Consider the following 10,893-nt stretch of genomic DNA (forward strand, 5'->3'; position numbering starts at 1 on the left):
AAGGCAAACTGGAAGCTAAAATTTGAAAAATTGATAGCCAGAAGTAGCCAAACTTAGAGGTTTTGTCGGCATGTCAAACAGAAAAAAGACCTCAGGCGGTACCCAGGACTCTCCGGGTAATTATTTGATCCTTTGTGGCTTTTAGTGAAACCCAAAGATCCTCCAGGAGGAGCTGGAGAGCGTTACTGATGGTTTGCTTTCTGGACATGCTGCCTTCATGGCCTGATGCTGGATAAAAAGAGAAAGGATGGATGGATGCTGGGAAAGAGCATGACCAACAAGATGAGAAAAGTGCACTAAAGATGCCGTCCATTTGACCCATGAGCTAATGTTTCGATCATCTCTCCTTCCCCACAGCGTTAGTCACCTACCATGACACAGAATGATCTCACAACTAAAGAAAGACAGAAAGCTGTTCAAACTAATGTAAAGATAAACTCCATTTCTCCAAAGTGAAAATGTTCAGAGCTCTTCCCAACACATCAGTAGTATAAATGAGTCAATATCTGTACTTTTTTTTTTTTTTGCAATCCAGCCACTTCTGCATACTTTGGGCTGTTTTATATTAAACATTTCAGCTCAGTGTGCTATAACTTTGAGTATGTGTAACTTTAATACTTTGTAAAATCTTAATCTGAAACTTTCCAGCCAATCAGAGCAGCTCCTCAGCTTCGGCTTGGCGTGAGAACGAAAACTCCAGGAAGTTAAATACAGTACTTCCTGTTGCTGCCTTTTTAAGAACTTAATTTAAAGCCATTCTGATGATCAGTTTTTCATAATAAATAGTAGTAGACGGATTTTAAAAATTCTAATTCTGTTACATTTCTCTTTAAAAGATCTATCTAATGGTATCAAAATATGTTGTGCTTGATCAGGTTATAAAACATTAACTTTATTTACAAATATTGTCATCATTAAATTATCTCTTCAATCCTATCAGAACGTTGTTCCCTGAAATCTGCTTCAGCATACTTGCTCTTTGTTTGTCTTCCTTTGTTTCTTTTAGCTTTTAGCTGCTGTTTGGTTCATTTTAGCTTTTAAATGTGCTTTTGCTTGTAAGTTTTAGCTACTGTTTTGAGTGTTTTAGCTCCTAGGTAAAGTTCTGCTGGTTTGAGCCTTTTCTCACCAAACTTCAGCTGTCATTCAGCACTCAGTAGTGACTTTTTTTTTTCAGAAAATGATCATTTTTCTATACTCTTTCGCAGAACCACAGTCCAAAATGGCCGGAATAGCCCTTTCTTCTGTGCTTCATTATTAAAACCAGTAGTAGATAAGATCTTCATCGTGGTCTTAATGATTATCCTCTTCATCATTGCATCATCATCATCACTTCCAGTAGAAACTAATAAATCCTCCTTTATTCTTTCCGGTGACCGCAGCTCAGAGACGCGCAGCGCGTGCCGCGAGCGCGCGCCGAGCCCCCGTCACGTGGGAGGTCCCTTTAAGTTTCCACGGAGTCAGGCCTGCACGTGTCACATGGACGTGATCTAATGAAACAGCAGATCAGCGCAAGCTGCCAGCTGATGCAGGCAGGAGCTGAAGGTCCGCAGTCAGCGTGGAGGGAGGAGGGGCCGAGCCGAGCCGAACCGAGGCGGACTCACTGCGCCCCGTCGGACGGGACAGTTGCACCTGTTATGGCACGCAGTCCTGAGCGGAGGAGGCCCCGCGAGGAGCAGAGGAGCCAGAGGAGGAGCTCGTCTCCGCGAGTCAACTTGTTCCTCCCTGCTCCGCTCAGCCGACGGGGCTGAGCGCGTGGGGCTCGGGCGCGTGACGCTGCCGCAGGTGCGTTCTCGCGCTGCCGACCTGCTGCAATCAGCTGTGGAGCCGCATCCCCGAGGCTTTTTATTGGGGGGGGGGGTAAAAAAAAAATCTGTTTTTGTTTCCTGTTGTGTTAAAAGGTCCAGTAATCCTTGGGGTGTTGGTGCCGGGCCGTGTGTGTATATATGTGTGTGCGCGCGCGCGTGTATGTGACTGTGTCCGCATTCCAGGTGCTGTTGCGCACATAGAAATGGAAGTTGGAGTAAACAACTGTTTTCATGCTGAGCGCGTGGCTCGGAAAGTCACCGAACCCCTCTGCTTAATTCAAACAAGTTTCATTATTGCGTGTTTTTTTTTTAATAGTTGTTCGACTAACTGAGCAGCAGCCAATAGAAACGCGCGGCTTCCAGCTGCTTGAAGGCAGAAGATGGCTCAGGATTAAAAAATAAAAAATAAAAAAGTTCGGGCATTTTTAAATTTATTTTTTGTTTGTTTTGTACAGGCTTTCGGTTGCTTCTCTGCTGGCTGATTGGAAACGTGCCAATGAGGTCAGACCTGCCATGTGTAAACACTGTTAACACAAGGAAAAACACACACACACACACACACACACACCACTTACTGACTGAGGCTGTTTATAAAACACTGGGTCATACAGATAGGACTGGCCTCTTATGAATCAGCAAAACATTGCCCTGTGTGTGTGTGTGTGTGTGTGTGTGTACTTGTATTTGCTGCATTGTGGGGACAATCTTCCTAACATATACTAACTTGTGTACCAACTGCTCCTTGTGGGGACCCCACGAGGAGAAATGATGTTTTTGGGTTTGGGGTTAGGTTTAGGACTAAGGTGTGAATTAAGTTTAGGGTTAGGTATGTTCTGGTAATGGTTAGGGTTAAGGTTAGGCTGTAGTAATGAATGGAAGTCAATGGAAAGTCCCCACAAAGATAGAGAGACTGACGTGTGTGTGGTGGGTCATGTTGTGTTTGGACCCCTTGTAAGGAATCTGCAGAGAGTGAAGCACCAACTCCTATAGAAGGCTGAGCAGCTTTTACAAATATTTCTGTAACAATTATCATAATTTAACATAATTTAAATTTTGAGGTTTAACCTAAAAGGGGACGCATTACATCATAAGATGACACGCCGAATGGGTGTGAATATGTCTTTCACGATAAATGAATCGTGTCTAGATGCAGGAAAATGAGGAGTTTCGTGGAATGTGGGTCGGATCCACGTCTAAAGAAGGTAGTGGAGCGTAAAAACTCGTTTGGCACGCCGTCTTCTGACATTTCCGCCACGCCGTGTGTGTGAAGCGGCGGTTGTCAGAGCGGCACACACCCCTAGAAGTAACATAAAGGTTAAATGGTCAGACATAAAGGTGGGAATAAACAGTGTAGGGCAGGAGTGTCCAATCCTGGTCCTGGAAGGCCACCATCCTGCATGTTTTACTTGTTCCTCTGCTCCAACACACCTGATTTGAATCAATGGGTGATTAACAGGCTTCTGCAGAACATGAAGAGGTGATTTATCCTCTGAATCAGGTGTGTTGGAACAGGGAAACAAGGAAAACATGGAGGATAGTGGCCCTCGAGGACCAGGATTGGACACCCCTGGTGTAGGGGAATTTGATATATCTGGGAACCATACGCCTGGCATGGCACGGCTCAGGGATGACTGTAAAATACCGGACCTGTCAGCCAGCTCCCTCTGAAAGGCTCCGGTTGTAAGGAAGCCCAGCGTGGCGAGGACTCGAACTGGCACAGGGCAACGCGTGGCTCCTCCTGGTTTCCCCTCTGTGACGCTGGGGCCAGTTCAGCGCAGAGTTCCAGAAGAATGGCCCTGGGCACTCGGAATCAGATAATAAGCCAGATATTATCATGTGCCACCCGCTCCCTCCAAATTCTTCTGTTGGCGATGTCCTCCATCAGCATCAAAGCTGCCTTTCTATTTATTGGCACATGTGATTGCCTACACCTTGTCCACCTTAGGGGTCACCACATGCGACTTGTTCTGAATTAATATGCTGATCCGACACCATTTTTTTCCCGCCCGCAGTGAGAATGGAAGTATTCCTTAGACAATTCACGTGCATTTAAAGCGCCTCAACTTTTTACATCTATACATGACAAAAATGGAGGAAACTTTACAATTTACAGCGGTTTGTGGTTGTTTAGATCATTTTTGAGGCTTGTTATATGTTATGTTGTATGACGGTAGGAAGTAGGAAGTTTTTGTCATCTCATTAGTTACTCTTGAGGAATGTAAGGGATGTGATTGGTTCATATTCAAATGTATAGTAAAGCTAATTAAATGCTCTTCCACCCACATTATTATTGAAACTAAATTTTCAGAACAACCTTAGAAATGTTTGGTCCAAGAACACATATGTCACTAAGTCATCAGGTGCAAATCCTTTTATGAGGTAGAGCCTCCATGGATTTGATTTTTTTTTTTTTTTTTGTCCAGCACATGCTGGTGACTCTTGACTGCTTTGAGAGCTTGAGACTTTGGAAGGCAAATACCTCCTCAACCTGCTGGAAGAGGCGGCTGCCACCAGAGGGTACTCAGCATTTTCAGAGCAAATAGTTCTAAGGACTCTCTGAGGATTATAAAGACACAGATCTTCTTATGTCGCTCAGAAGTCCTCTTTGAGCCAAGAGAGTTCCTATTCTGTAGTAAGCGCTAAAAAGGACCTGATATATGTCGGAAGAGCTATGTACCAGCAGTGCAAAAACTGCAAACTACCTCAGATAGTTAGAAGGTCTGTGAAATGGTCCCTTTGTATGGTAAAGGGTCAATTTCCGAGCTTCCAGCTGTTGGTTAAATCCAGGACAGATGTTGTATAACAAAGCGGAAGCACCATAAACACATAGAAAAGCTCTGACAGCATCTCTGCACACATTACACAAAGAAGGTCATGATGAGCGATCTGATCTTATCAGCACCTTAGATTGAGTTTTAGATCGAACCAAAATTTGAACCTCCTATAAATGTTTTCTGGTAAAACGAATAGACACTAGCTTTACGGTCCTTTAGCGCCTGCACGATAATGACATTTCCAATAATCCTCCAGCATTAACCAGCATTAATCCTGCCGAGCTTGGCCTTATTAGTCAAGTAAAAATTCATCGCACTTTTGAAGCAGATTATGACAGCTCGAGTGTTAGACGGAAAACATAAAATGCAGAGTCGTCCACTATTAAGCGGCGTGACGTCCCTGAAAGGTCTGGAGTGTTTCAAAGGCGTCCAGAGGTGATGGCTCGGTGCGTTTCTGTGCTCATGGCTGCATGCATGTGCTAACAGACTTTCCAATCTGCGTCACAGACTGTGCATAACGTTGTTAAATATTTGCCCCTGCCTTGTCCTGACAAATGGATTTGTTGCTTTTGTCCATTTTTCTGCTCAGCTGTGTAAATGACTGATGCAGCAGTCATTTTCTTCCTTTGCAGCTCTTTAGCACAGTCTTTGCTGTTTGCAGCCACAGCATCAGAGGCTAATCTGCGAAATGATCCCAGTTGTTTTTTCCGTTGTTTGTTTTTGCCCGTGCGGTAACGTGTCTTGAGTGAGTGACGCTCAAACAGCCAGCAATGAAAGTTGTGTTTCCTCTGGGGTTTTTTGTGGTCATAATTAGCAGCACCCATGTGACCGGGTGTTTTTATGTGCGTTTGTGTGTCGGAGCACGCCTCTGAGCGTGGTGTGCTTGTGTTTACATGGCTGCTGAGCAGGAAGGAGGAGGAGTGACGCAGGAGCCGGAGGCAGGGAGGGAGGAGGAGACGTGACACTGCTGCAGAGGGAGCAGCAGAAAGATCAGGGAAGGGGGCACAGATGAAAGATCCAGGCAGGAACAGAGACGCTAACGAGCGTCGTTCGGCCTCTGCAGCTGGATCTGTTGTAAACAAACGTGCAGTAAGACGGACTCGGACTCTGTGCAGGTTGGGCAACATTTGGTTGAGAAACATGTTTACCCTCCAGGTGGTAGAAAAATAGCAACACGGGCTTTCATACAGATGTAGACACATATATTTGGTCACCGAAATAACTTGAAACTTGGCTTTTGTGGTTTAGAGGATACATTTTTGAGCATCTGTAGAAACTGTTATATTCTACAAAGGCAAATTAGTTTTGGGATTCTTCTTTTCTTCTTCTTCACATTTTGTTTAGTCATAAAGGGCTGGGAAGTTCTAGTTTTAACCCAGGAACAAGACAGAAGTGAAGTATTTACCAAGTAAAACCAGTCATTTCTTTTAAATTTTGGTTATCTTTAACAAAATTCAACTGCATCTGTAACAGCTTCAGTGGTGCGCACTATACTCAAATATTTCCTCAGCAAACTGTGAGCTTCCTAAGGGATTGAAAATTGGCACAGGTAGATGGGCTTTAAAAGCAGCTCATAAAAAGGCCCAATGAGCCATCTGACAGGTTGTCCTGTCTGTGGGGAAGGAGAGATCTGCAGAAAATCTGTTTCCAGAGCTATTAGCTGTAGATTGTCCTCACCATCTCTCAAACTGAGTCCTTTTATGACTTCTTAACATTTTCCTTCTGGTGTTCCCAAGAGACTGCAGTCTTCATTTTACCTCAAAGAGACAAACCACATAAAACGCTATATTTTCAGGCAAAAGAAGCCTTTTATTTAACTGTTTCTGCGAGATCACCTCCACATGTCCAAACCATCTCAGTCTGTCCTCTAACTTTATCTCCCAGTCCTTCAACCTGTGCTGTGCGTCTGATGACCTCATTCCTAATCCTGTCCATCCTCGTCACATCTTCAGCTCTGACACTTCCAGTTCTGTCTCCTGTCTTTTTGTCCCACTGTCTCCAAACCATACAACATGGCTGCTCTCACCACTGTCTGTAAACCTTTCCTTTGACCTTTGCTGCCACTCTTTAGTCACAAATCGCTCCTGAAACTTTTCTCCATCCACTCCATCCTCTTCTTCACCTCTTTACCACACTCCCTGTTTTCCTGGACAGTCAACTCTAAGTCCTTGAAGTCCTGCACCTTTGTGACCTCTGACCTCCTTGTAGCCTCACTGTTCCTCCTGCCTCCCTCTCATTCACACACAGCTGACTTTCATCCCTCGTCTTTCAGGTGCATACCTCCACCTCTCCAGGTTCTCTTCCACCTGTTCCCTGTTCTCACCACAGATCATGATGTCCTCTGCAGACATCATCGTCCACAGGGATTCCTGCCTGTCCTCATGTTAGTCTGTCCATCACCAGAGCAAACAAGAAGGAGCTCAGAGCCGATCCTTGATGCACTCCCACCTCCACCATGAAGCTATCTGTCCCTCACCACTGTCCATCTAGTGATAATTTAGTTAATTAAATAATTAAACTAAAAAAAACAACTAAAACTCTAAAAGTATCAAGAAAGTGCAACATTATTCCATGTCCTTAAGCACAATAAGTAAATTCTCATCTCTGCTGTCGCCCTCATGGTTTTCAACCTCTCCTGAAGTCCCTCGGCATCATTTCTGTGCCAGCTCTCACCTGAGTGTATTTTTAGCCTCGGTATCTGTATCGTCTCACTGGATCAGTGCTTTGACACGCAAGGCCTTGTCGGTTGATCGGTGGTGCATGCGTCTTTCTTGTCCAAGTCATTACAGTCTTCTTCTACACACTTCTTGTTTGTTCCCACAGTAGCATGTGGCTCTTGCTTACATAATCTTGGAACATGCAGTGTGTGTGTGTGTGTGTGTGTGTGTATGAGGCCTTGGGATATTGCACTCAAAATAAACAGCTATCTGGTTCTACTTGCCTTTGTGCAGTATTGGTAGTGTTAACCTGTCGATCACCAAAGACATGACAATATTTGCTTGTATCATCAGCTGATCATGTCTTTAATCACTCCAGAAATCCACACACACATCATAGATTCAACAGGATTTTCCTGAATTCTGATCAATTAATTTGAATTAAACACATATCATAGCTGCTTCAAATCAGGGCTCTCCAGTTTGGATCTTTCTCTTAATTCCTCTCAGCTGTTAGATTGTAAATACTGATCAGTAAACAGCTGGAACTTGTTATTTATTAGCTAACCTGAACATTTCCAGGCCTCCTCTTGATGCTCAGACACAACTTCCTGCTGTCTTTCAACCACTTTGAAAAGCTTTCTTTCCTGCCTCCATCTTTATCTTTCTGCCTCTCCATCTTTAGCTCTCTGTCCTCAGATGACAACACGACTCGCACGAAAACAGTGGAAGTGGGCGGGGCTTACAGCACATTTAGCTGTCAAAGTCTCTAGATTTGTCGCTAGTCGCTTTAAAAAAATGCTAGAGGGATCTGAAAAGTCGCTAAATATAGCGTTAAAGTGACAAAAAGGCCGTGTGCGTGTTATTCTTTTTTGTGTAAGAAATACAAAGTGTGGCGTGTGAGGGCCATACTGGGGTACTCTGCATACTTTGATATTTTTAACTATTTATATGTCAAAACATTTAATATACGATACTACGATACTTTAAAATTCTTCAAAAAAAAATTGTCTGAAATCTACTTCAGCAAGCTTGCTCTATTTTTGACTTCTTTCTTTTAGCTTTTAGCTACAGTTTTGCTAATTTTAGTTTTTACCTTTTTGGTTTTTCTATTTTTAGTCTTTAGCTATATTTAGATTTTGGTTTCTATTTTCCTCCCTTTAGTTCTTGGCTGCAGTTTTGCTAACTTTATTTCTGTTCTGTTTTAATTTGGTTTTTATTTGTCCATTGCTGTTGCAATTTAGATTCAGTGTGCTTTGACTTTTGGTGGCAGTATGATGTACAGAAATTATGCAACAAAAAATAATACTTCTGCACAGACAGTGAGATTTTTGGGGGAAGCCTTTGGTAAAACCAGTCCTGTTTGGAGCTCCACAGCTCAGACAGACTTCACAGCTAAAAAAACATAATTTAAAGTTTAAACGGGTCATAGAGAGCGTTTAAGTGTCAAAAGTTGAGCATTTTTATAAAAATCTACAAACATCTTGAGCCGTCTTTCCAAACGTTTTGCAAACAAAGTCTTCTTATTATCTATCCATTATTTCAAAATTCAGATTTTTCTCCTCCGAACTTTACGTTAAGGGTATTTTTAACCTGCATATTCTAGATAAAACACAAATTAACATGCGTGACGACTAGATGCTTCTACTGCTTACAGAGTTCTGGTTTTATTTACCCCCCTGTAGTCTGTTTTATTTCCACTAGATGGAAGTCACGTGTACCAAAGGTGGGTTTATATGGCTCATTCAGGCTTATTTGAGTCCTGTGAGGTGTGAAATGTGTAAAGGTCTGGTCCCCCCCCCCCCCCCCCCCCCCACTCCCGGAGGCTGATTCTTTTACCCTCATAACTGCTCCTTGCTGTCGGTAATGGTGTGAATGATGATCGTTATGAGGTTGTGTGTGAAGATATCACACCTCTAACGGTCTCGTTAGGAGGGGCCAGGCTGCCGTTCGTTTCAATTAGGAGCTCTCTCACTTGGCCCTAATTGGGTTTGTTTCATATTAATGATGGAGGAACTTAAGAACTGGATCGTGAAAGTAAAACCAAGGAAGAAGAAATGAGACTTGAGGGAGAATATCTTCATTACAAGATGACATTATGGATGAGATGAACGTCTAATTTGTGTTACATTTGCAGGTAAGAAATATAACGAAATGCAAGTGAGTTTGGTTCCCTCAGTCCTTAGATTAAGTCCCATTTCTTGAAGAATGAATCTTCCAAAGCCTTAAACAAAGATGTTCGATCAGTTAAGGTTGCTTCTCACTGCGCTGCAACTTTTGAAAACTAGTTTGTGACTCAAAATTGTTGTATCATTGCAAGAAAATAGGCAAATGTTCTGGATTCAGATCTGAACAGCGGGGGGGGGGAAGTGGACCAAAAGAAGGAGATCCCGGATATAAGTGGTTGAAATGAGCTTCTGTCGTAGGGCGGCCGGGCTCGGCCTTAGAGACGAGGTGAGGAGCTCCGTCATCCAGGGGCAGCTTGGAGTAGAGCGGCTTCTTCATTGAAAGGAGTCAGTTGCATCTGGGAGGAGCCCTTGAGGCAGATCCAGAACGTGCTGGAGAGATTATGGATCCTCTCTGGTACTGGGAACACCTTGGGATTCCCCAGGAGGAGCTGGAGAGGAAGGTCTGGGTTTCTCTGCTGGACCTGATAGTAGAAGATGGATGGATGGACGGTTGGGAGGAAGTGGAGATGCTGCGTCCATTTTTAATAACTTAGACATTCGGCAGACTTTAATCAGTCCAGCTTCAACTTCCTGGTTCCTATTAAGGAGTCATTAGGACCTTTTTAGAGTTTTAGTTTCCATTTTCTCTGAATAACAGCATTTCACCCGCTTTGACTGGACTTACTGGGGCTTCACAGCCCATAGTGAGGGGCTGGATCTGATACATGTCCAGCTCATTAGGATTCCCTGCATCCAACCAGACAGTCCGGCAAAGTAAATGCAGGATCTCAGCCTCGATCTAAGTTGAGTTTATTCAGTGCGTCAGTGAGTAAAATATAAATATGCAGGTGTCTGAACCCCTACAGCAGCCTACATGAGGTCAGTGTGAGTTTACTGTTTGTACTCAGGCGTCCAATCTAATATTTTCACCACAGTCAACCCCCTAATCTGCACAAAAATGGCTATAAAGCAGCCGGTTTCATAGATATTGCATTACTGATTGTGATCAGGAATGTCAAGAGGTCTGTTAACCACGTGGAACAGCTGATGGCTAAACATCCTCCTTCCTGGTGTTACATTTACTGTGCAACGTGTGACTTGGAGCTTTTTATTTCTGCGTCACTTCCTGATTGGGAGGTGTCAGTGACCTGGGAGCTCCCAGCGGAGCCGTTTACCCCAAGTCGTGGTGACACCGGGTCAGAGTGCCGTGAGCAGGGCCGTAGCCAGACTTTAAACAATCCTGAGGTCAACCACTCATCATCCCCCTGCACATCAGTTCCAATGAAGACCAAAACTGAATTAAAATAGAAGCATTTATTTAAAACAAGTGGCTTGAATGTGTATATGACATGTATTTGGACTCAGGGCACAACCATGATGACTCACTGAAATGACATGAATTAGTTTCTATGAATGTTGATTCAAAACACAAGATTTTAGCAGAGATTTCACCTTTTTATCAAATACCAGTGAGGTGTTGTAGTTTTGG

The 10,893-nt window shown here is 43.6% G+C and overlaps 1 long non-coding RNA gene across 1 annotated transcript in view; it reads left to right on the forward strand.

Annotated features, from left to right (window-relative positions):
• The first annotated feature begins 979 nt into the window (after window positions 1-979).
• LOC108249068 overlaps window positions 980-10,893 on the forward strand; it is a 33,177-nt gene continuing 23,263 nt past the window's right edge. The window contains exons 1-2 of the long non-coding RNA XR_001809187.3: window positions 980-1,782; window positions 2,261-2,306. This is a non-coding gene — a long non-coding RNA (uncharacterized LOC108249068). The remainder of the gene's footprint in view (window positions 1,783-2,260; window positions 2,307-10,893) is intronic.

This window comes from Kryptolebias marmoratus, linkage group LG1 (genome assembly GCF_001649575.2).
Source record: "Kryptolebias marmoratus isolate JLee-2015 linkage group LG1, ASM164957v2, whole genome shotgun sequence".
Lineage (NCBI taxonomy): Eukaryota > Metazoa > Chordata > Actinopteri > Cyprinodontiformes > Rivulidae > Kryptolebias > Kryptolebias marmoratus.